The sequence below is a fragment of the Lacerta agilis genome, chromosome 3, assembly GCF_009819535.1.
Source record: "Lacerta agilis isolate rLacAgi1 chromosome 3, rLacAgi1.pri, whole genome shotgun sequence".
NCBI lineage: Eukaryota > Metazoa > Chordata > Lepidosauria > Squamata > Lacertidae > Lacerta > Lacerta agilis.
This window is the reverse complement of record NC_046314.1, coordinates 18,438,789-18,463,777: the sequence shown is the minus strand read 5'-3', so window position 1 is coordinate 18,463,777 and position 24,989 is coordinate 18,438,789.

The following is a 24,989-nucleotide window of genomic DNA, read 5'->3' as shown; positions in this document are numbered from 1 at the left end:
AGATTTCTCCTAATATATGCATTTTTTTTTTCATAATATACATGTTTTTGCAAAACAACTTTTATTGACTATAAAGCAGTTCTGTGTGTTTTCTACAAATATGTACCCTTTCACATACACTACGCAGTTTCATATACATTTCTGCCTTAAAACTGGGAGAAAACTGAATTATGAAAAATGGCTGTGCTACCTTTCAAACGTTGTTTTGCCGATTGGGTAGATACACTTTTAAATGTAAACTGGGTAGAATTCCTGTCCCATCTCCAAGCACAGCCTAGTTTTGTGGCTTTCAAGATGGCTCTTTGCATTCTTATTTTATTTCTGAAAGAGTTCTTAGAGTGCTCAAAAGCATGTTTACTCAGCAGATTTCAGGGTGGTGGTTCAGGGGCAAAAGTGCTAGTTCATGCTACTGTCCAACTTGTGAAAGGTGACCTTCCCAAGTGTAGAACTTGGTGCTCTAATGTGGGTTCTGCATGCATTTTGGAACCCTTATTTTTCAGAATTCTAAAAAGCACGGAGAGCCTTCTGAAGTGCCGATGTCTCCCTGTTTTTAGAAAGTTACCTTCCACTATCTGGAAGGCACCAGATAATGGGAAAAAAGATGATTGCTCAATTAATCCCAATAACTGGGAGATAACTTTTATTGTGGTATTAATGAATTAATGTGGGAGTAGTAATTTGAGAGAGCACCACATACCCCAGTTGTTTTGGGTAGTGTATGATAATGAATCATCCTTTTAGCAGACACTTGATCAGGGGTCCCCAAACTTGTGGTTTGGACTGTTTTTGGACTACAATTCCCATCATCCCTAGCTAGTAGGACCAGTGGTCAGGGACAATGGGAACCGTAGTCCCAAAACAGCTGGAAACCCTGCATTAGATCAGACATCCCCAACCTGTGGCCCTCCAGATGTTCTGGCCTACAACTCCCATGATCCCTAGCTAACAGGACCAGTAGTCACGGATGATGGGAACTGTAGTCCAAAACATCTGGAGGGCTGAAGGTTGGGGGTGCCTGCACTAGATGGTTAAAACACAAAGTGCTGGGAAAAGCGTCCATTTTCAGAATGCAGCACTTGAAAAATATATATTTTTATTACAATTTAACTACTGGCACTTTTGTTAAGCAGAATCTCAGAGTGTTTTCAGGAAGGGGAACAAATATGTCTTCAGGCGTGTCACGGTATCTACCTTAAGTAGTTGTGCTCAGTTGTGATCAATGCTGAGAAATCTCCTTGTAAATGCACAGAAGCTTTGCCCCGGAGATGTAAAATAGTTATGGAATTCTGATGCCTGGCTCAGGTGCATATAATTGCATTATGTGGAACATAACATTGTGAAACAGAATTACCGAGCGTTCAATAAAATAATATTTGTAACATCTGGCACATTTCCACTTGATCTTGCTTTTTAAAATGGAGCTTTATCCTCACGAAGTGCATATGCCTTGCCTGGTATGATTTCTCCACACTTAACCAGCTTGCTTTTACGATATTTATATGATTTTATCGAAGGCAGTTTTAATTTTTTTTTTTTAAGCAAGTGGTTAAATCTGTTTAAGAATGAGTACATTACAGGCCAGTTTTGCCATCTGGGGCCTTTCCATCCAAACTATGTTTTGACAGTTTTACAAATTGTACAGAAGTTGCAGCAGTAAAAGTTTCAATATTTCTTAAGTTCTGTTTATTGTATTTAAGTAGGGACTGTTTTGTATGCACCATATTTTTACCGGCCGAGTTTTTCTCTTGGTGTTTCTACACCAAGCTTCCAGGAAGGAGCAAGAACCTTGCTCGCCCAGCTTTCAGTTATATTCCCCCTTTCAGTAGCTAAGCACACGAGGTGGCTAATAATAGGAATATACCAATACAATATGAAAGCCAAACAAAATAAAAACACAGTAAAAGCAGCAGTAAATAACAGCCTGATTAAAAACAACAGGGCAGGTTGGAATCAGCAGCCAACAATGGCAGCAGCAGCAGCAATAACAACAAAATTGCCTGCAGAAACACAAATAGCCTTGGCAAGGGGAAGCTGCATCTCAACAAAAGGCGCTTCCCCTGCTGACAGGTGGCCAACAGAGAAAAGGCTGGACCAGTCTTCATGGAAAGGGAGCTCCAAACCACTGAGAAGGTCATTTTGTAACCCTCCAAACGAGCAGTGCTTAGTGTGGAGAAAGTGTACAGAGAAAAGATTTTCTCTCTCTTCAGAATACTAGAACTCCTGGATATCAAGTGAAGCTGAATGTCAGAAGACTCGGGACAGACAAAGTGATCCTCCACACAGCACATTGTTCAGCTACGGAATTTACTTCCAGAAAAGGTAGTGATGGCAAACCTGCCAAGTGTCCCTATTTCCCAGGGACAGTCCCGGATTTACAGAAGCCGCCTCATTTTCTGATTTGAGCCCAGAATGTCCCGTTTTTCCTTAGGACGTCCTTATTTTCATCAGAGAAATGTTGGAGGGTATGGAGTCGTTTGACACCCTCCCGCAAGCCAAGGAGATTAGTAACTATACAACCTTTAGAAGACATCTGAAAGCAGCCATGTATAGGGAAGTTTCTCAACGTTTGATGTTTTATTATGCTTTTATATATATGTTGGAAGCTGCCCAGAGTGGCTAGAAAAACCTAGACAGATGAGTGATGTATAAATAAAATTATTATTATTATTATTATTATTATTATTATTATTGAATAGGACGTCCTTATTTTCATTGGAGAAATGCTGGAGGGTATGTATGGCCACCAACTTAGATGACTTTAAAAGATTAGACAGATTATTGGATGCCTACTAGCCACAATACCTATGTTCTCCCTCTGAATACCAGTTGCTAGGAATCTCAGGGGAAGAGAGTCCTGTTGTGCTCAGGTTCTGATTGCAGCCTTCCAGTGGCCAGTGTGAGAACAGCTTCCACTCATGGAAGGTTTGTTTCTGACTGAGCAGAAAAGTATTATGAAGACTTTGCACAAACTCATTTCCCAGACCTGTTTCTAGCCACTAGAATTTTTACATGAACAATCTCTGTTTTCCTTATTCACTTTTTAACATATATACTGCAGTGCAGGGATGAGCATCGTGTGGACCTCCAAGAATGTTGCTGTACTACAATGCCCATCAGCCCTAGATAACATGGCCTATGGCCAACACCTGGAGGGCCACAGGTTGCCCATCCCTGCTGTAACACTACCCTTATTCAATGTGACACTTATGAATCATAGAGTTGGAAGGGACCCAAGGCCTATCTAGTCTAACTTCCTGCAATGCAGGTATCTTGGCTAAAGCATCCATGACAGATGACCATCCAACCTCTGCTTAAAGTCCTCCAAGGAAGGAGAGTCCACAACCTCCCAGTCCACTGTCAAACAGCTCTTACTGTCAAAAAGTTTTTGGTATGTTTAGTCATTTCTTGTAACTTGAAGCCATTGGCTCAAGTCCTACCCTCCAGAGCAGGAGAAAACAAGCTTTTCCCCTCTTTTTTGTGACAGCCCTTGAGAAGTCCTCCACTCTGCAGAACAGGTTGTGCAGATTCAAGCTACTGAGACAATTCTAAGTAGGCATGTTTTGGGTTACACACACACACACACACACATTCCTAATTTGGTGATTCGCTACATTCACATGGTAGTTTATTCGACTGTCATGACTCCCTCCTAACAGATAAGTTACGCATTAGATTTGAGCTTTTACATGACTTAAAAGCCACTATAGTGGAACATAGTGGTAGTTTAGTGCTCATTACCATGTTATTTGCTTCCAGGAAAAAAAAATCCATTTGCAAATAATATGGAAATATGTACTACATTTGCACCATTTCCCACTATAGTTCCGGAAGCGCATTTTTACATCATGTAAAAGCTCAAATATAATGTGGGAAAGTAATCTTTAGGAAAAAGTCGTGAAAATGGAATAAACTGTCTTGTGAATGCTGCCATTGTTTCGAAAACCATTTCTGTGTTTTTTATTATTATATGGAATTAAATAACCCACTATCAGGGGTGCCAACATATATAAAATATTGCATGGGCCCAGGTAAGCTCCGCCCTGCAAAACTGATCACATGATGTGGTGCACACACCCCATTTGAATGGCAGTGCCCATCAGCTTTGAGGGAGCCTGGCCCCCTCAAACATTTTATTGGGAAGGGGGAGAAGCCCCATGGCCCCTAGGAGTTGGCTCCTATGTCCACTATTGCCTGTGGTGCTGTAAGATTCAGTATCAGCTTACACCCATATTTTCCCTTTCTTGCAAAGATGGACCTCTAAAGGAGCAGGGAACCTGTGGCCCTCCAAATAATTCTGAATGAAAACTCTCACCACCCCTGCCCAATAACACCTGGAAGTCTGCAGGTTCCCCGCTCCTACACGAAAGCCTTTCGGGGATTATGAGAAGCAGATTTAAAAATAGTTCAAACAAATAAAATAAAATAAATAGCCAGACACATAGTAAAAGGCCCGCATAAGAAGTTGAAAGGGAAATGCCACGTTAATGTCATGGTTGCATCTTAATTAAAGGAAATTAATAAATATGCACAAATGGGCGCCGGGCAAAAGAGTGTGGCATTTTTTAAAAAATGATCTGTGGTGTGCTGTGGTCTGAAGACCTCAGCACAAAGAACGGATGTGGGTATTATTTGGTACGATGACAGGGAAGAGACCATAACTCGGTGGGAAAGCATATGCGTTGCTTGTTTAAGCCTCAGTCCCTGCTATCATCAGGCACACAAGAAGACCCCTGTAGCAGGTGATTATAAGGGCACCCATGGGTGGCACCAGAGGAGGGTAGGGGGGCAAGCAGGGACCTTGCTCCCCACTTGCCCCCCATTCCTGAACTCCTACCATTAATATGTAGTCTTTTTTTCTTTCAGTTATCTTAGCATGTGGAACAACTTGCCCCCCGTAGAAATATGCTTTGCACTTTCTCTGCTCCCCGCCCCAAAAATATTTCCCTGATGCTGCTACTGAGGGCATCGCTCTGCCAAGGCCCTTGGGAGTCACTGCCAGTCAAAGTAGTCCAGTATTGACTAGATGTAGCCTAATCTGGTATAAACGATGTTCCTATGTCATATAGAACAGGCAGCATTCAGTACCAATGTTACTTCTAGGGAAACTTCAGTATGCACATTGTATAGATAAGTGCTCCACACAGGTACACACGAGCAAGCTTGTTGTTAATGTTGTGCTGGCAAATTAGTTCCATATAAACAAACGCCACATCTGGCAGACACTCCAAGGTGAAAGCCAGACAGATGGCTAATTTAGTAGAAGTGACTTTTGTTTGGATAGTACCATTGAATGAACAAACCTTTGATGGAATGCACACCTATTCTAGTATCTGTACTCTAATAGATGCCTATCTTAGCCCCTGCTTAAAAGTCTTGAGATTTGAAACTTCATATGGATTATATTCATTAAATAGTTGGTTAAACAGCATAACCAACTGGATGGAAAAAATATATATAAAAAGAGCATATTGCACAATGCAGAACCACTATAATTAGAATTGCTGATGAATCCATTGCAGAGTACAGTTTTGGGGAAAGTACAGAGTTTTGCTAAAGCAAAATTGGATTGGGAGGAATTATTAGGTATCTATGTGCTTGTTTTCTGTCACATTTTGGTTGAAGACATTGTTTGTTTGTTTGTTTGTTAATTTATCCTGCCCTTCCACCCAAAGGAGTCCAGATCAGCAAATAACAAATAATAAAATGTTTTAAAATTATCTTAAAAAACAATTCCAATGCAGATGCAGGTTTCAATTTAAAAGGCTTCTTGAAAGAGGAAGGACTTCAAGAAGGTGCTGAAAAGAAACGGTGCCTGGCTAATATTCGAGGGGAGGGAATTCCAAAGGGTTGGTGCCACAGCATCAAAGGTCAATATATACGTTGCGTGGAAGAGACTCCCAGCTAAGATAGTATCTCCAGGAGGCTCTCATCTACAGAGTACTGTGATTGATTGGGTATATAAGTAATGAGACGATGTTTCAAGTATCCTGGTCCCAAGCTGTATAGGGCTTCATACACCAAAGCACCTTCAGTTTAGCCCAGCAGTCAATGGGCAGCCAGTGCAATTTTTGAAAGGGTGGAGTAATGAATTGGAAATATCCTGATCCACTGAACAGTTAGTATCATAGAATTGTAAATGGATCAGGATATTAACAATTCCAACCCCCTGCAGTGCAGGAATCTCAACTAAAGCATCCATGACAGATGGCCATCCAACCTGGATTTGTACACTATACTTCTGTGCATGCAACTTAGAATAGCGTTAGCTGCTTCTTCTTCTTCTTCTTCTTCTTCTTCTTCTTCTTCTTCTTCTTCTTCTTCTTCTTCTTCTTCTCTGCTGCGTCACACTGTTGAACTCATGTCAAGCTTGTGGTCTACTAAGACCCCTAGATCCTTTTCACAAGTGCTACTGGAAAGCCAGATGTCCCCCATCTTATACTGGTGCAACTGGTTATTGCTGCCTAAATGCAGAACCTTACATTTGACCTGTTAAGCCGCAGGTGCAGTGTCTATACGATTTCAGCTCTTCGTGTAATCAGCTCAGGGTAGTGATTCAGCATGCTAGCAAGGATATGCTAGGAGTCAAGTCCAACAAGAACAATCTCCTTTATTGCAGTAGGAACTTGACTGACTGGAGGGAAAGGGCGAGCTAGTTTTATACTCTCAGGAACAGGAGTTGGGGAAAGGATACATTTAGATTTTGGCGGGACCCAATCAGAGTAAGGATCCAAATTGTGCCAACAAGTTAACCAATAGCAACTGTCACCGCACCTGTTTGAATCACCCTGGAGCGGGAAAGGTAGTTGCAGTGAAACTCATGTATGCATATTAAACCAATGCATAACATGACCAGTGCTTTTTGGGGGGCGGGTTTGCAGGGGTATGCATACCCCTAAACATTTTGTGAATCTAAGTTTGTCCTCATTGAGGGGCAGTATTTCAATATGAGTAGGAAAATGAGAGTACCCCTAAACATTTTTTTAAAGAAAAAAAGCACTGCATTTGACCCTTTTGAGATTCATTTTGTTAGTCTGGGCCCAGTTCTCCAATCTGTTAATGCCATCTAGAGTCCCTATTCTGTTTTCTGCAGCATTAGTTACCCGTGTGAGTATGGTGTCATCTGCAAATTGGATGAGCATCCCCTCAACTGCTTCATCCAAGTCATTTATAAACACATGGAACAAGAATGGGTCTGGTGCAGAACCCTGAGGCACCACATTCGTCTCTCTCTTTTTTGAGCCGCTGCATTTTGCACCAGCTGCAGCTTTCAAATGAACCTCCAGGGCAGTCCCACATAGAGCACATTGCATCAATCCAATCTTGAGGTTACTCTGTGCTCATAGACTGCAGTGGTCAGCCAGTGGTCCAGAAACAGTTGCACCTAATTTACTAGCCAAATAGAAAACAATCAGCTCCCCAGTTTTAGCACCTCACTAGTTGAATGACGGGACGCGGGTGGCGCTGTGGGTTAAACCACAGAGCATAGGGCTTGCTGATCAGAAGGTTGGTGGTTCAAATGGTCAGGGGTCCCTTTACCTTTACCTTTTTAGTTGAATGGCACTTTTTTCACCCTTTTTTTTTTTTTTTTTTATTTGCCTGGAACTGGATGGCACCCCCTTAAATTTCTTGCTCTGAGGATTTATAACTGGAATTTTAAAGGTGCTGCAATTTTCAAAATCCTGCTCTCGAGCTGCGGGATGTTCCTAGTGGCAAAACTGATGTACCTGTGAAGTCTTAATTTGTCTCAAAATAAACTGTAGTTATAATTAGATTTTGCTTAGGTCTATCCAAAGGGAGGGGAGAGGTGTCAGAGAATGTATTCTTAGAACACTGCCAACTTTTTCTCTCAAAAGTGGCACATGTGAATAATGTGTGTGCCTATTTCTGTCAACATAGGCATGCCAATGTATCTGAATGTGACTTTTTTGGGGAGCGGGTAGTTATTAATAACTACCGTACTTCTTATGCTGGTGTTAATGGTGGGGAAACTGAATCTAGACTGTACTAATATTAAGTAACTTGTAACAAAGAAGTTATATTCAGATACGTTGCCGCTAAGACCACTCACACACCATGCATTTAAAACACACAGAATCCAAGGAGTTGTGGTTTCCCCCTCACAGAGCCACAATTCCCAGCACTCTTGACAAAATATAGTTCCCAAGATTCTTTGGGGGAATTCATGTGCTTAAAGTGTATGGTCTGTATGTAGCCATGTTGTATCACTGATCATGCTGGCTGAGGATTATGGGAATTGAAGTTGAACACTGCCTGGGGGGGGGGGGCTCAGTTCCCACATCAGATATGCAGAGGGAGAGAGGGAGGGAGGGAGAAAGAGAGAGATCCAAACATCCCCAGATGCTCTAGCTAGCAGCTCAAAGGCTCTTAGTCTCTCATTCCAAAGTGAACATTTTCTCTTTTACACACACACACACCCCTCAAAAAAATCACCACTCTTTCTTTTGTTTTACACAAACACCCACACACTTCCATTTATAAATTTATTTATTTGGTTTTTCAGATTAAAGTTTTACAATCACATACCCAACATACATCATAAAAACAAGATTCCAAAGAATCTCCTGGACTTCCCTCCTCCCTATTGTTAGTCATTTCCTCCTGCACCTTTTATAACAATCCAAATCTTTTTGTTGTTGTTGTTCAGTCGTTCAGTCGTGTCCGACTCTTCGTGACCCCATGGACCAGATCACGCCAGGCACGCCTATCCTTCACTGCCTCTCACAGTTTGGCCAAACTCATGTTAGTAGCTTCAAGAACACTGTCCAACCATCTCATCCTCTGTCGTCACCTTCTCCTTGTGCCCTCCATCTTTCCCAACATCAGGTCTTTTCTAGGGAGTCTTCTCTTCTCTTCTCATGAGGTGGCCAAAGTACTGGAGCCTCAACTTCAGGATCTGTCCTTCTAGTGAGCCCAAATCTTTTACCTCTCCATTATGTCCAAAATTCACCATTAAACTACAAGCGTTATTCCAATCCTACTAACGGTTTTAACTATTCGCAATGGTTTTTAAGATAAATTATAAATTCTCCCCATTCCTTATTAAAATTCTGGTCTTCCTGATTTCTGATTCTTCCGGTCATTTTTGCCATTTCGGCATAATCGATCAACTTAATCTGCCATTCTTCTCTGTTTGGGATTTTATATGCTTTCCATCTCTGGGTCAATACCATCTGTGCAGCCACGGTCGCATACATAAATAGTCTTTTCTGCTCCATTGGGATTTTGGCACCACCCACTTTCTCACATACGCCTCTAGCTTTAATAATAATAATAATAATAATAATAATAATAATAATAATAATAATAAATTTATTATTTCTACCCCGCCCATCTGGCTTGGTTTCCCCTTAATCTTTTGAAGGGGTGGGGAAGGTGTGTTTCAGTCTTCTCCCAATGAATATTATGTTCCCGGTCTTCTCTGACAGAAAACATGGCCATGCCGCCATGACTGGAATTTGTCACATAGGACTCTCACAAGCTATGTCTATATTTCTGTCTTCCAACTAGGATCAGAATAAGGAATCCTTTAAGTTATCGTTCCCATGGTTGAGAAACTGTCCAAACAGTGGCTAGAATGCCGAAGAATAGAAAGGGCAGTTTCCTGTCACCCTGATTTTCTCAAAGTCTACTCACTTCAGTTTAAGAGTGTTAAAAAATTCAATTATAGGTTCAGAATTATGTGATTTTCTCCTGGTAGCACCTCCTGTGATTAATTATTATAATGGGTTTGAAATAGCTGTTATTGCGGGACTATCTGAAGTTCCAAGGGCAATAGATCCCTGCCTGTCAAAAGAGCAGGGTTAGAAAAATATACACGTTTTTGTAATGAGCAGAGGGAGAATGGCAAAGGGAGGTGATGGAATCAAGGTGGTTATTTTTATCTGCATTGGGGAGGTGTGATTATCTTAGGTGGCTGATTGCTACCTAAAGGGATTCGGATCAAAATTAAGCCTTTCTCCTGAAGTAGACAATTAAAGTTCATTGCCAGCGTTCCAAGGTAAACTGGCATTAACTGGCGAAACACATGCCTGCAAACAGATGCACCTCTGGAAATAGGAACAGAAGATTTCCTCCCTGGCTCCATTGTACTTTATCAAATGTGACAACTTCCACTTGAGATTAGCATTTCGGGCTAAAAAAACAAAACAGAACTCATTTGATTTAAGCAATTGCCACGTAACATTCAAGCTGGAAACCGCTTGATTCTTAATACCTTATTTTGCCCATTAGACACAAACCAAACACCACAGTGTTTGGTGGAGACACAAAATCTGCCCCCAAAAAACAACAACAAGAGTTCCTGTTCCATTGCAATTTTTGTGTCCCTCTCTATTGGTTTATGGAATAATACAGAACATCAGACTTTCCCTTTTATCCGTGGAAATATAATAAGGCATTTGCAAATGTCATAAAGAGGAGTAATAAATATTCAGTACCCTCCCCTCCCCTTTCCCACTCTGAAAGCACAGTTCAGATTTTTTTTTTCTCCCTTTACATCCACAGTTTATTACTCATGGGCTGTGAAGAAAGGGAGCTCTCTTTGAATATGTTTTCCCCGTGACTCCAACCAAAGGCAAGGGTGGATAACTTGTGACCAATAGTCAAGGAGAATGGGAGCTGAAGCCTGTCAGCCTCTGGAGATCCACAAGTTCTCACCCTTGCGAAAAACAACCCGTAGAAAAACACAGATCCTTGTTTTTAAGCTTTAAGTAACTTTTCTTCCTGTCATTTCCGCATAATACAGTGGCGTGCGACCTCTCATTTCCCCACACATAACACCTATTAGTGTTAATAGAAACCATGCCTCAGAACAGAAAGGGCACCACTCTCTTCAACGCCACCTCAGTTAATGGCATTCATATTTGATAAGGAGAATTGAAGTCAAGAGTGGAAAGAAAAGCTAAATTAGATTCTGTCGTTCTGTTATAACTCTTCAGGACTATGAACCAGAGGGAGGGGGGGGGAGGCTGCACCTGTTGAATTCCTGACTAGAATGTAGCATTTGCAGGAACAAAGATTTTGACTACATCTCGTCCTAGAAAAGCCTATATATTCATAACTCAAAAGTATGGGGCAAACTCAGCGGTCACTAGGTTCTTTGGCGATTTTAATAAAGTGGTTACTTTGTGGTGGAAAGGAGCCGTAGGGAGCGTGAACGCTCTGATTCTATCATAGCCTCAAACATTTCTCTAATGCAAATAGAGACATCCTATTCCAGGGGCCCCCAAACTTACCTGGCCTCGGGCCGGTTCCTCCGGCGCCAATTGCGCAACAGGCCAGAGGGCAGGGGAGCACGTGCTCATACGCGCGCACACTCGCTTTTTCCAGATTGGTGTGGCACAGGAAATAGCTTGTGCACATGCGCACGGGTGTCCGCAGACCTGGAAGTGCACTGGAAATGATGCTTTGCGCATGCGCAATAGCTATTTCCAGTGCTGCGCCATGCCAGAAGTGTGCCGGAAATGACGTTTGCGCATGCGCACAAGCTATTTCTGGTGCCACACCGACCTGGAGCTGGGGAGCCACGCCACGCCGCAGCATGCTGCGCCATGCCGGTAAGAGCGGGCATTGGGGGTCGCCGGGGGCCGGATAATTGGCTCGTGTGTATCCGGCCCATGGGCCTTAGTTTGGGGACCGCTGTTCTTTTCCATTATTTTATTTTATTTTATTTTATTTTATTTTATTTTATTTTATTTTTTAATATTTATACCCTGCTCATCTGACTGGGTTTCTCCAGACACCCTGGGCAAATTCCAACATATATAAAAACATATAAAAAAATTAAACCTTATACAGGGCTGCCTTCAGATGGCTCATGGGTCAGATAACTCCATACCCACCAACATTTCTCTGATGAAAATAGGGATGTCCTAACCCCAAAGTCGTTTGCGACTGGACCTATTGGTCAGGGGTCCCTTTCCCTTTAAGGAAAAGCAAGACATTCCAGGATCAAATCAGAAAGGCTTCTGAAAATCCGGGACTGTCCCTGGAAAATAGGGACACTTGGAGAGGCTATTCTATGGGTGCAGAAAGGGAATGAGACAAAAGGAAAGGTTTTTTTTTTTAAATGAAGGTGTGTGTAGTTGTGTGAAGCTTTGTAGGTCTGTGAACTTTCCTTCTGTTTACATGTTCCGTTAGAATGACAATATTTATAGTGAGCTTTTTTCTCTTTTCCTGTCAGGAAACCATTAATCTGGCACCATTGTTATACTTCATCATATGTTATTAAGCCTCTGTAAGAAGCTAAAGTTTCTGAGGACCTCTGCCTCATATTTTATGTATTTATTCATTGATTATTCAGGACAATAATAGCAGTGCTACACCAGGCCTGGTGTTTAAGCTGTTCGCTCCTCATTGTTTTGCGGTACTTTATTGTGCGCCACCCATTTCATCCTTGACAGCATTTAGGAATTATTAGATTGGGGTCTTAGGTGGGGCTTAAGGGAGAAATTGATGCCAAGAAGAGGCAAGTCAGGCCAGTTAAGTTGACTCTAGTCAGGTTAAAGCTCTTCTTTTGAATAGAGGTGGAGGAGAAATTTGATTCAGTTGACATTTGAAGGTGAATCTATCAAATTCACATTTTCCTGAAACAATATGAGAACCGAAACGCAGCCTTCTTTCGAAATGCGCATAGCTCCTCCACATTTTGCAATGTAGTTCTCCAACCCATGTTCACAGAAATGCATATATCATGGGAAAGTGAGCATAAAAACGAACATCGTTAAAATTACATGCAAAATGCATTTGGAGAAATTGCTTGCATATATATATATATATATATATATATATATATATATATATATATATATATATATAATGCACACGTTAGTCAAAATTAAATCGCAAGAGATCACAGCACCCAGAACGGCTGTTGTGCTCTCGCGTGAGGAAACAGGATGTCTTGGGGGTTTTTTCCAGAACACTTGCAGGGCAAGATATTTTCCAAGTCCTATGTGGTTTGGGAAGGACTAGATGTTAGGTTACCTGGGTTGTGCTGAAGAGTGAATCTAATCTAATCAACCTCTCGTGCCTTACCAGCTTGCAAGAACATGGAGGAAACTGCCCTTGGGCCGTAGCAGCATCATACTATCTAAACCTAAAGTGGGAAGGGAATCCAACTAGAGCTTTAAGACAGTTGACACTGAGCAGTATGAATCAGTTCACAGGCCATTTCTGGGCTTGGAACTGGGTTGGAATAGCCCATGCAAGGTTTATAGTGAGAGGTGTCCATTTTTCTAGCTCCTTTCTTGAGTCACAGAGACCCATGTTGTCTGGTTTTGAGCAAATGAGGTCCTAGAGCCAGTGTGGTGTGGTGGTTAAGAGCGGTAGACTCGTAATCTGGGGAACCGGGTTCGCGTCTCCACTCCTCCACATGCAGCTGCTGGGTGACCTTGGGCTAGTCACACTTCTTTGAAGTCTCTCAGCCCCACTCACCTCACAGAGTGTTTGTTGTGGGGGAGGAAGGGAAAGGAGAATGTGAGCCGCTTTGAGACTCCTTCGGGTAGTGATAAAGAGGGATATCAAATCCAAACTCTTCTCTTCTTCTTCTTCTTCTTCTTCTTCTTCTTCTTCTTCTTCTTCTACAAGTTGTTGCTCATTGCAAATCTCTATAACTTTGGTGAGCTATGTAACTCGAGCCTAGGCAAGGAACAAGTCAATGTATATATAAACGAAATACCTATGACATTAATGATAGAGAGATCAGTGGCACCTTGGCAGTGTGAAACAGCGTGCGGTAGAAAGCATATTCATAGTATGACATTAAAAACACAGATTTCTCTTTTCACCAGAAAATGCCAGGGAGATAAGGTCACTCAGTGTGAAGGATATTATAACCACTTCAACACAATAGCTCTGAAGAGCCCAGTGTGTGGAGATTTCACCCAGGGAAGAGCCATTATTACTATGACTATCTTCAAAAGTCATCTCTTATTTCTGCGTGGACTCTTTACTGTCTCAACATTTGCACATGCCCTTGGGAGGCTTAATGAGCAATCTTGTCAGAAAGCATCTATTTTCTGGAAAAGTGAGGGGGAGGGCCGTTGTTCCTTAATTTGAGCCCAGCGAATGTTTAACTTGAGGGTTTAAGTTAATAACCGTAAAACTGTGAGGATACCTGTTAACCTTCAGATCACTACAGAACAGAAATTCCCATGGTAATGCACAATCATTGGTAAGTGAGGTGCGTTCAGTTTGAGATACATATCTTAATTTAGTCCTCATGAGGCAAGCCTGCTACACATTGTGGGTGAGTCCATGAGTTAATATGAAGCAAGCAGGATGTCAGTGCTACTCAGACAAATTGTTCTGTGAGCTTCTGTCGTGAGAAGCTTTCCGTTAAAGTCTTAAACCATCCAGAAGGGAATTTGGCATACAAAATTAACTGATGAATCGAAGTGGAACCCTATGGAATGGCATGCTCCCACAATTCTCGTGAAAAGTAGAATTGGGAGGGACACAATGGGTTATCTAGTTGGCTAGTAATGCAGGAATATTCAGGTGGCCCTTATTGGGATCGAACCCATGACCTTGGCATTATTAGCACCTCGTTCTAACTAACTGAGCTAACTGGGCACTACGAAAAGTAGAACTATTTCATGTGAATTTGTCTAGCTCATGAAGGTTGGATGTATTCTGAAGTAGGTAGGTGTTGTGCTTCTCAAAAGTTATTTTGCTGAAAATAAGATTAACAAGATTTTGTGCCTGCTGTGGGGAACCTATTAAGCTCCAGATATTGTCAAACTTCAACTTCCATTCTCCCCAGCTAGCAGAAATAATTTTTCCTTTCCTCCATTGACAACTGTGTACCAACAATAATGTCCACAGTTGCAAGGAGCCCTGGGAACCCAAATTTTCCAGGGCTCCTGGTGGCATGGTGCCAGCTAAGCCACTTGCTTATGGAGAACTTTCCTCAGGAGCATTCAGAAAGTTTGGAGGGTTGTTCAGTGTTGTTTCAGTTCTCAGAAGGAAAGCTTCCAGGAAATGAATGGAATTTGGGGTGAGCCAATCACCCATTGCACCCTTAACTGGATAACAGATGAGTTATTACCATAGATGTGCTGTTGTTTTTCAGTATTCCTGGAATGATACCTTTGGTCCAGTCAAGGCATTGATACAATATTCTCTAAACTTTCCCCTGCCTGCATGTCATCGCCCTTCTCAGATGACACAACACACAGCAAGGGCCACCAGACTTCAGAAATTCACATTAGCATAATGTAACATGCAGATAATTATATGTAACAGAGTCTCTACTCTGAATTATTAAAAAAAAATCACACCAGGGAAGAATTTCCTACTAATTTAGGAAGCTTGGTGACAAACACAATATACACGGTTGTGCTGAAAATGTCACACACGTCAGTATGGCATATTGTGCTGTGACATGTGCAGCCAGATGTGAGCATTTAGAAGAGATGGGGTGGGAGATCCAGCCTTTATGATATCTGTGATTAAAGAAAACCTTAGTTGGCATGTGCACAGGGAGGAGAATTTAATCAAAGGGAACATCAAGTAGATTGCAAAAATTAACCATGAAAAGTCAGGTTAGCTATTGGAAGCTTACAGCAATTTGTAAGCAGAAGCAAAACAGCCAGCAAAAATCAGATAAGGTAAACATGGCTATAGCCTGTGGCTCAGTTTGTTAGCTAAGTTCAAATCCTGCTACAGCTCCAAAATTAGTTAGCTGCTGTTCTTAATTTATTTGTTAAAAGCCTTTCCTACCCATCAACATGTCATTATCACATATTATAAAATAGAGATAAACATGAATATTGCAGTACATAAATCAGAGCAGGTGAGTATAGCCAATCAAAGAAAAATCAATATGGTGATTATGCTCCAACAAAAATTATTATTATTATTATTAGCCATCCAGGGAGAGCTTGCTCTGAAAGGTAGGTTATATCCTAAATAAGTTCAGCATTTTCTTACTTACATTCATTTTTCAATCTCGTTGATTTTTTTACTTTGAGTATTGCTATTGTTGCTTCCTGGAGTGGTGGCAGAAGCTGCCTGGAGTGGTGGCATGGTGCATTTTGGGGGTGGGGGATTAGGGGAAATTGACCCACCACAGAAAATGGTGTCTCCACCCCAGTGGCCACCATTCCCCCCCCCCCCATAACACTCTGGATTGAACAGTGTCCAGGGGATTCTTGGAAAACAAAACTGTGCCTTCCAGGAGAATCAGCTGAAATCAGTTCCACTGCTTCCAGGAAAGGGCAAGCATAGACATCTCAAAACGTATGAAGAACAATATGAGCAGCAGGTATCAAATCCATTGGTAGCCATCCATTCCCACATTACTTTCATTTTGGAACAAATGATAATTGAGCCAGAGGTGCCCCATCTGCAAGGAGAGATGAAAAGGCCAAAGTTCAGTGGTAGAGAAACTGCTCTGCTTGCAAAAAGTCCTAGGTTCAACCCCCAGGCGTCTCTAGGTAGGGCTTCGAAGGAACTATGTCTGAAATCCTGGAGAACAGCTAACAGTCAGTGTTCAATACTGAGCTCGATGGACCAATGGTTTGTCTTGTTTCAAAGGCAGCTTTCTATGCTCCTAAATTTCAGTGGGAAGCGGAAAGATGTACAACACAGAACAAATCTTTAACCAAGAGCAGGCATAGGCCAACTCAGCCCTCCAGATGTTTTGGGACTACAACTCCCATCATCCCTAGCTAACAGGACCAGTGGCCAGGGATGATGGGAGTTGTAGTTCCAAAACATCTGGAGGGCTGAGTTGGCCTATGCCTGACCAAGAGTAAACTGGGAAATATGCTTATTTGTTTGGATATCTATTTGCTGGGCTGCTTAAATCCCCATGAGAACCACAGATAAAAGTGCTCCCAAGGAATAGTCAGATGAGTTTTGAGACGGGGTGGTGCTCTTGGGGTCTCTTCCTGGCTCCCTCTAAATGGCGTCCTGCTGGCATCCTGTTTCAAAGCGAGCCTAACTACTTTCTCACTTTCAGCAGGACAAGCTGAAAAAGCCCCCAAATGTTCTGTCAGAGGCCCTAGGTCAAGACTTGCATCTTTCTTTCAGTCTGCTGGTGTTAATGGCACTCTTAAGCAATAATTATTTGACATAAATGGTAACCCCAGATCTTGGTTGCTGTTTCAAAGCACAACACTACAAATGAAATCCAAAGTCAATAACTTATCAAGAGATTAGATCCACCACACAAATCCTTTTTACTCATTTTCCTTCATTCCAAGCCAATTTATTTTTGCTTTTCAGTGAGAAGGTAGCCAGTTCAGATCAGACATCAAACCCCAAGTCTAGACTGGAGCACAGCACCATTTATTTTATTTTTTTAAAAAGAAAATGCTGCTTCCAGGGTTGAGAAGAATAAAACTGACATCAATGTATAATTATCTTTTAAAACTAGAATGACACATTTTGTTTTCTTAAAGGCTGAAGACCTGAAGTCCACAAATACGGCAGTCACTAAATCCTACAAAATGTGAAAACAAACACCAAACGACCATTGACCAAATTGATTTCCTGACCATATCAGTGATAAAACAGTAATGTGGTTTAATTGGAATGGAAGCCTCAATGCCAGTTTAAATTTTGCAAATATTAGAAGTATAAGAACTAAAGTTAATGGGATTAATTTGCAAAACAAGCCAGTGATTACTGATGCCGATTGAAATTTTGTTCTTTTCAGTCTTTGACATCTTGGATTCAACAAAGCATTTAGTTATCCAGCATTTGGAAACCCAAAGCACCCTATTCTCCAAACATTGAAAAGTTTATGAAGTCAAGTGAAACACACAGGTAGTATATCTTTAAATCTGCTCTGCAGTTCCCCTTGACTTCACAGAACTCATAGTATTTGGTCACATTCACACTATACATTTAAAGGACGTTGTTGTTGTTGTTGTTGTTGTTGTTGTTGTTGTTGTTGTTTAGTCGTTTAGTCGTGTCCGAGTCTTAGTGACCCCATGGACCAGAGGACGCCAGGCATTCCTGTCTTCCACTGCCTCCTGCACTTTGGTCACTCAGGTTGGTAGCTTCGAGAACACTGTCCAACCATCTCATCCTCTGTCGTCCCCTTCTCCTTGTCCCCTTCTCCTTGTGCCCTCAATCTTTCCCAACATCAGGGTCTTTTCCAGAGAGTCTTCTCTTCTCATGAGGTGGCCAAAGTATTGGAGCTTCTGCTTCAGGAACTGTCCTTCCAGTGAGCACTCAGGGCTGATTTCCTTCAGAATGGCTAGGTTTTATTTTCTTGCAGTCCATGGGACTCTCAAGAGTCTCCTCCAGCACCATAATTCAAAAGCATCAATTCTTTGGTGGTCAGCATTCTTTATGGTCCAGCTCTGACTTCCATACATCACTATTGGGAAAACCATAGCTTTAACGGACCTTTGTCGGCAAGGTGATGTCTCTGCTTTTTAAGATGCTGTCTAGGTTTGTCATCACTTTTCTCCCAAGAAGCAGGTGTTAAAGCACATTATTTCCCCCCAAAGAATCATAGGAATTGTTGTTTGACCCTCCTAGCAGCCTTAACAAACTACAGTTCCCAGGATTCTTGGGGGGGAGCCATGTCCTTTAAGTGTAAACTATGCATTTTATAAAGTCAGTAAGAGTTGCTGGGCAGATTTAAATAATAATTCAGTGATTTTCCGCAGGGTACAGAAAACTAGTTCAACATCCTTGTGAATAACTTTGGAAGCGTTCTTATTAGAGATTAGTGATGGGCACTCTCCGGATCATTTTTATTATTATTAATAGAGCCCAGCATATTTTTTGGTACCCAACCAGCATCTCCTTCTATGCATCTATTGTTTCCTGCTTGGCAGGGAGTTGGACTGGATGGCCCTTGTGGTCTCTTCCAACTCTATGATTCTATGATCTGTGGGGCAGTAGTCAGGATGAAGAGCACATACATGCCCAAAGGGGCACAGTAGGAAGTGAAAGATCTGAGCCACATGTGTCAACCTGTGGCCCCTGGCAATTCTCTTTGTGACCCATCGAGTCTCACCTACCTACTATTAGTTGGGTAGTTGGAAAAAGGTAAGTGTTTCTGCATGGGAATTCCAATTTGGGATTAAAAGTAAAGGGACCCCTGACCGTTAGGTCCAGTTGTGGACGACTCTGGGGTTGTGGCGCTCATCTCGCTTTACTGGCTGAGGGAGCCAGTGTACAGCTTCCAGGTCATGTGGCCAGCATGACTAAGCTGCTTCTGGTGAACCAGGGCAGTGCATGGAAATCCCGTTTACCTTCCTGCCGGAGCAGTACCTATTTATCTACTTGCGCTTTGATGTGCTTTCGAACTGCTAGGTGGGCAGGAGCAGGGACCGAGCAATGGGAATTCACCCTGTCATGGGGATTCAAACCACCGACCTTCTAATCGGCAAGCCCAAGAGGCTCAGTGGTTTAGACCACAGCACCACCCACGTCCCACTTGGGAGTAACCCCCATTGGACTCAATGGAACTTATTTCCAAACAGAATTGCACTGTAAATCAGTACTTAACTTGAGAGCGTACAGCTATATCTGCCTGGAGTAAATTAACTTGATTAAAAATAATTATCAAAGGCATCAGTAATAGCCTATTGATTCTGTAATGAAATGTCCAACGAAGTTTATAAAGGGAACATGAGCATTAACCTGTGCATCCACCTTTCTGGATCTTCTGTATTTCTTATATTGGGTTATTTCAGAGACAGAGTTAAGTCTAATTGAATGATAATTTGCCGTAGCATTACAAATTGTGGTTTAACTAGAATTATGTAGAACTTTATGTAAAACCCAATCAGACAGTAAAACTGATTTTTAGCCTTAAGACAGAGGTCATCTGGCTGCTGCATAGTAATGAGGGTGTATGAACCTCTCAGCACCAAAAGAAATGGCTTTAACGCTTCCTATTGCAAATAGGTGCATGATATTTAGGAAACCCGCTAATAAAATTAAAAGTATGTTGACATCGGAAGCAAAGCCGATCTGATGCCAATTAACCTGATTAATCTCTGTGAAATGCTGAGTTTCTAAGGTTCTTAGTTTCAAGTGACCTTTTAAAAAGGAAATGTTATAGGGATTTGGGGGGGGGAATACAAAAATACGGCGATGTGAAAATTGAAAAGGCACTTTGTAAGAACTTGGAAGATGCCAGGGACATTTTGGTCAGCCTCCTGGAGGAACGTGAACTTTAATTAAGCACTGTTGAAAGCTAACCTCATGGCTACATAATTGAAGTGAGATTTTTGAATAATGGAGTCCAATGCCTGGTTTTACCACACATTTTTTGTATAATGAGCTCAGCTATTAATTGCTAGCCTGAATGGAGCCGTACAGCTATTAATACTCTTAGGGGCATTTGGGTGTGATGCACAACTCTGCCTTTATGCTCTTTGCAAAAAAATGTCCTCTAGCACCAGATGGAGGCAATCTTACCTTGGAAGCCCTAGATATACCCCTGAGTGCAGAGAAATCGTATGATAGTATTGCAACAGGTTCCAGCTAGGAACAAGATGCCATTCACTCCTGGCCAGAGCATGAAAATATCAGGTCCGTTATGCTAAGCTCTACGAACTTGCCTTGTGAATTTCACTGGGATAAATATTATTTGGGAACGGCGCCATTTAATAAATGAATTTAAATTAAAATGATTTAATAAAAGAGAGCAAGGCGGTATCTTTGCTGATGGTGCTCCTGCGACTTACATGTCTAGAATCCTATACAATTCCACTCAAAAGTAAGTCTCATTGAGCTCCATGAAGCTTATTCTCAGGAAATTGAATATAAGATTGCTGCCCTAAACCACCAAAGAGAGGAAAGATAAAAATGAATTAAGAACTGCTGTACTGCTTTAGTACTGTATTTCATTGCAGCTTATTGTTGTAACTGCTGTGTTGGAAGCACCAGAATGACCTCCCCAGGGCACAAGCTGGGGCAGTGCATATGGAGGTCCTGGGATGCCTAGATGACAAGATGCCCCTCTTAGCCTTGCTGATGTGGTCCAAAAGGAAGCAGAGCAATATTTTTGGCTCCAGGTTGGCTGCAGGAGTTGCCAGAAGGAAGTGTCCAAGGTGCCATAGAGCATGGGTAGGCAAACGAAGGCTCAATCACCTTCTAAAAATGGCCCGCAGACGGTTCGAGGATAAGCGTGTTTTTACATGAGTAGAATGTGTCCTTTTATTTAAAATGCATCTCTGGGTTATTTGTGGGGCCCGCCTGGTGTTTTTACATGAGTAGAAAGTGTGAGTCCCACGGACTGCAAGAAGATCAAACCTATCCATTCTGAAGGAAATCAGCCCTGAGTGCTCACTGGAAGGACAGATCCTGAAGCTGAGGCTCCAGTACTTTGGCCACCTCATGAGAAGAAAAGACTCCCTGGAAAAGACCCTGATGTTGGGAAAGATTGGGGGCACAAGGAGAAGGGTCGACAGAGGACGAGATGGTTGGACAGTGTTCTCGAAGCTACCAACCTGAGTCTGACCAAACTGCGGGAGGCAGTGGAAGACAGGAGTGCCTGGCGTGCTTTGGTCAATAGGGTCACAAAGAATCGGACACGACTAAATGACTAAACAACAGAATCAGGTAGGTAGCCGTGTTGGTCTGCCATAGTCAAAACAAAATAAAATAAAAAATTCCTTCCAGTAGCACCTTAGAGACCAACTAAGTTAGTTCTTGGTATGAGCTTTCGTGTGCATGTATCTGAAGAAGTGTGCATGCACACGAAAGCTCATACCAAGAACTAACTTAGTTGGTCTCTAAGGTGCTACTGGAAGGAATTTTTTATTTTATTTTGTTTAAACAACAGAATGTGTGCTTTTTAAAAATGCATCTCTTTGTTATTTGTGGCGCATAGGAATTCGTTAATTCCCCCCCTCCAAAATATAGTCCACCCACCCCACGTCTGAGGGTCAGTGGACCGGCCCCCTAATGAAAAAGTTTGCTGACCCCTGCCATAGAGAGGTGATATTTATCCAAAGAGGAGCTAAGTGGGGCTTTGCTGCTCCACTTGCCCGCCTGCACACAGGGGAACCCAGCCGGCTGATGCAGCCCTGGGATCACCCTAGCCTTGCAAAATGTCTCAGTGCTGGCAGGGCGGTGTGAGAAGAATGCAACAGCCATGGACCCTTCAATCCCAGCCTTGCCCAAAGTGTGGGTGAGGCTGGGATTTGCCGGGCGTATCATTCAGATTAGATCCCAGCTTCCCAAAGCACCTTAGGATCGGCAGGGCGCTGTGAGGAGTCAAATGTGCAGTGGGCCCCCTGAAAAAATGTGCCAGATGTCATCGCCCCAGCAGCCCCCATGCTACGCCTCTGCAAATGGGTATCTATGGGTAAGATAGACAATTATAAGCCATGTTTTCAAATGAAGAAAGGGCAGTCGGATCTTCAGAGCCAGTGAGGTGTAGTGGTTAAGAGTGGAAAACTCATAATCTGGTGAACCGGGTTCGCGTCTCCGCTCCTCCACATGCAGCTGCTGGTGACATTGGGCTAGTCACACTTCTCTGAAGTCTCTCAGCCCCACACACCTCTCAGTGTATTTGTTGTGGGGGAGGAAGGGAAAGGAGATTGCTAGCCACTTTGAGACTCCTTCGGGTAGTGATAAAGTGGGATATCAAATCCAAACTCTTCTTCAGACCACTGGTGAGTATTTGACCTCCCTGACTTGCGGTATAGTGACTTTGCCACTATAAGGGTTTGTGGGATCCACTTTCTTTTCTGAGACTACTGGTAGGTATCTAAACCTACCAGCAGTAAGATTCCTTCTTTGAATCCCTCTTCTCCTAAAGAATAGAAGCAGTCATACCATCAGGCATCCATATGAAATTATCTATGTGATAGAAACCAAGATTTTTGCCTGTTCCTGTACAAATGACATAAAAGTGTTGCTGACCAGAAAAAAATGTGCAGCTGAGCTAAGCTTAAGTTTCTGATGTGGAAGGGGGTGTTAAGAGTTGTTTGGCAGAATCTCTGATCTGGACCTTATGTAGAAATGAATGAGCTTTGCACCCCGAGAAGGAGTTTCAAAGCTTCATTGCAGAACAGTCTTAAAACTAGCTATATATAAGCATTACTAAAATAGCAAAGTCATACACTGCACACAAGTTCAGTCCTTTAAGTCAACCATGGAGCAGCCCAGAAGCATAGCGGGTTTTTTTATTTATTTATGGCGGCATGTGATTTCATTCACAGTCCAGTCACTCTGAACACCTGCATTCTGCTGATTTGAAAAGTAAAGTATAATCCTCAAGAACATACGTAGGGGAAAATAAAACTACTTTGGCTTGCACTTAGCATTGCAAAGTGCAAAAGTCTGGAGAAATGCCACCTACCTACCTGGTCCTCTTGAAGCAATGCCTGCATCCTTAAAGCCCATAGCAGAATATCTATTTTAAGTCCTTAGTTCTTCTAAGATTGGAATACACAAAAGCTATGCAGTGCCTATTGGAGCTATGAATAATAATCAGCATCCATCCCAGGCCTGCTTTCAACTTATTCAAATCAGCTTTTAAGGTCCTGGGCTGGGTTATATTTGGTTTTGTTGGAATCATTAGGAGACAAATGCAAAGCATTCAAGAAAAGGCACTACATTTTTCCAGTGTGCTCTGCATGCCAGAACTGTGGAATGCACATCTCCCCCCCCTTTTTTTTAGCCTGAAGACTTGTCTGTGTTTGAGTAGATAAAAGCAAATTGAAGATTGAGCAAATAATGTTAGATATTTTAATCCACCCGGATATGGCTGGAGTTGGATCACTGCTTATGCTCTCATTGTGTTGAAAATTTGAATAAATTGAGCATGGGAGCAGGGGAGGAAATCCTGCAGAGTGTTATGAAAAGTGAAATAAGGAAGAAAGCTGGTTTAGCTTTAAGCACCCAACCAAGAAATAGAACGACTCTGGAATATTCTCCATGCGGATGGGCATGATGGGGAAGATAAGGATATTGTAATTATGCATTGCATTCCTTGCTAATAAAAAAAGTCCTTCTCTTTTAGTCATACAAGCATGAAGTCCTTGAAGTCAGTGAGATGACATGGTTCTAAAAGTTCATCCAGGAAGATAATTTGGGGAGGGGTGAGCTAGCAATATGATAAAGTCCTATTATTATTATTATTATTATTATTATTATTATTATTATTACTCCAAGGTTTAGATGTTGGTAGGCGAAAAATCTCTAAGAACTGGGGCTTGAAATTAAGCCCGGCAGATTCTGGGAAGGGGAAGGAATAAAGTCTGAATAGCTAAATCACAATGTGACGTTATTGCAGACTCCTATGACCCATTTGTCTCCAGGTACTGGTAGTGTTGATTCCCCTCAATTCCCCTCCCCAAATAAATCTTTAATAGCATACATTAGTATTTTGGAATCATTTTTTTTAATATCCTACATATGTATTTATTCCTTAAGTGTTCATTTTTTATCTACATTGCCCAAGGAAAATCTGAAATATAATAAACTGATTGACAGTAGGAAAGGAGGATTATTATGTATATGTTCCCTGGAGCAACTGTATGGCAATTTTAAGCATGCTTGAAGTCTCAGTGTTCAGGCGGGTGGAGTGAGGAAGCATATAGGAGAGCAACAAAATACTTTATGTGGTTTATAACACTTGCTGCTTGGGCTTTAGGATGAATGCAAAATGAATGCAAAATTATTGGGCTGTTAAGGAAAACACAGTCCTTATTCCATTGCTGTGTTGTAAAATGTCACCTTTATAGGCGAGGGCTGTAGGGTTAAAATATGTGACACACACACATACACACACACACACACACACACACACACACAGGTTTTTCAACCCAGTCTATCCCCAGAGGTTTATATCCCATTGAAACTGGCCAAAGTCTCTTAGACGAGGCCCAAACATCATGTGATGTTCACACTTCAGAAACTTTTATTTCTATTGTGTGCATTTTGAAGGACGGCTATGATTCAGTTCTCACGTGTTGTTGGGGAAAGTGTGGATTAGGCATGTTTGCCTTTAAATACAAACTAATAATAATAATAATAAT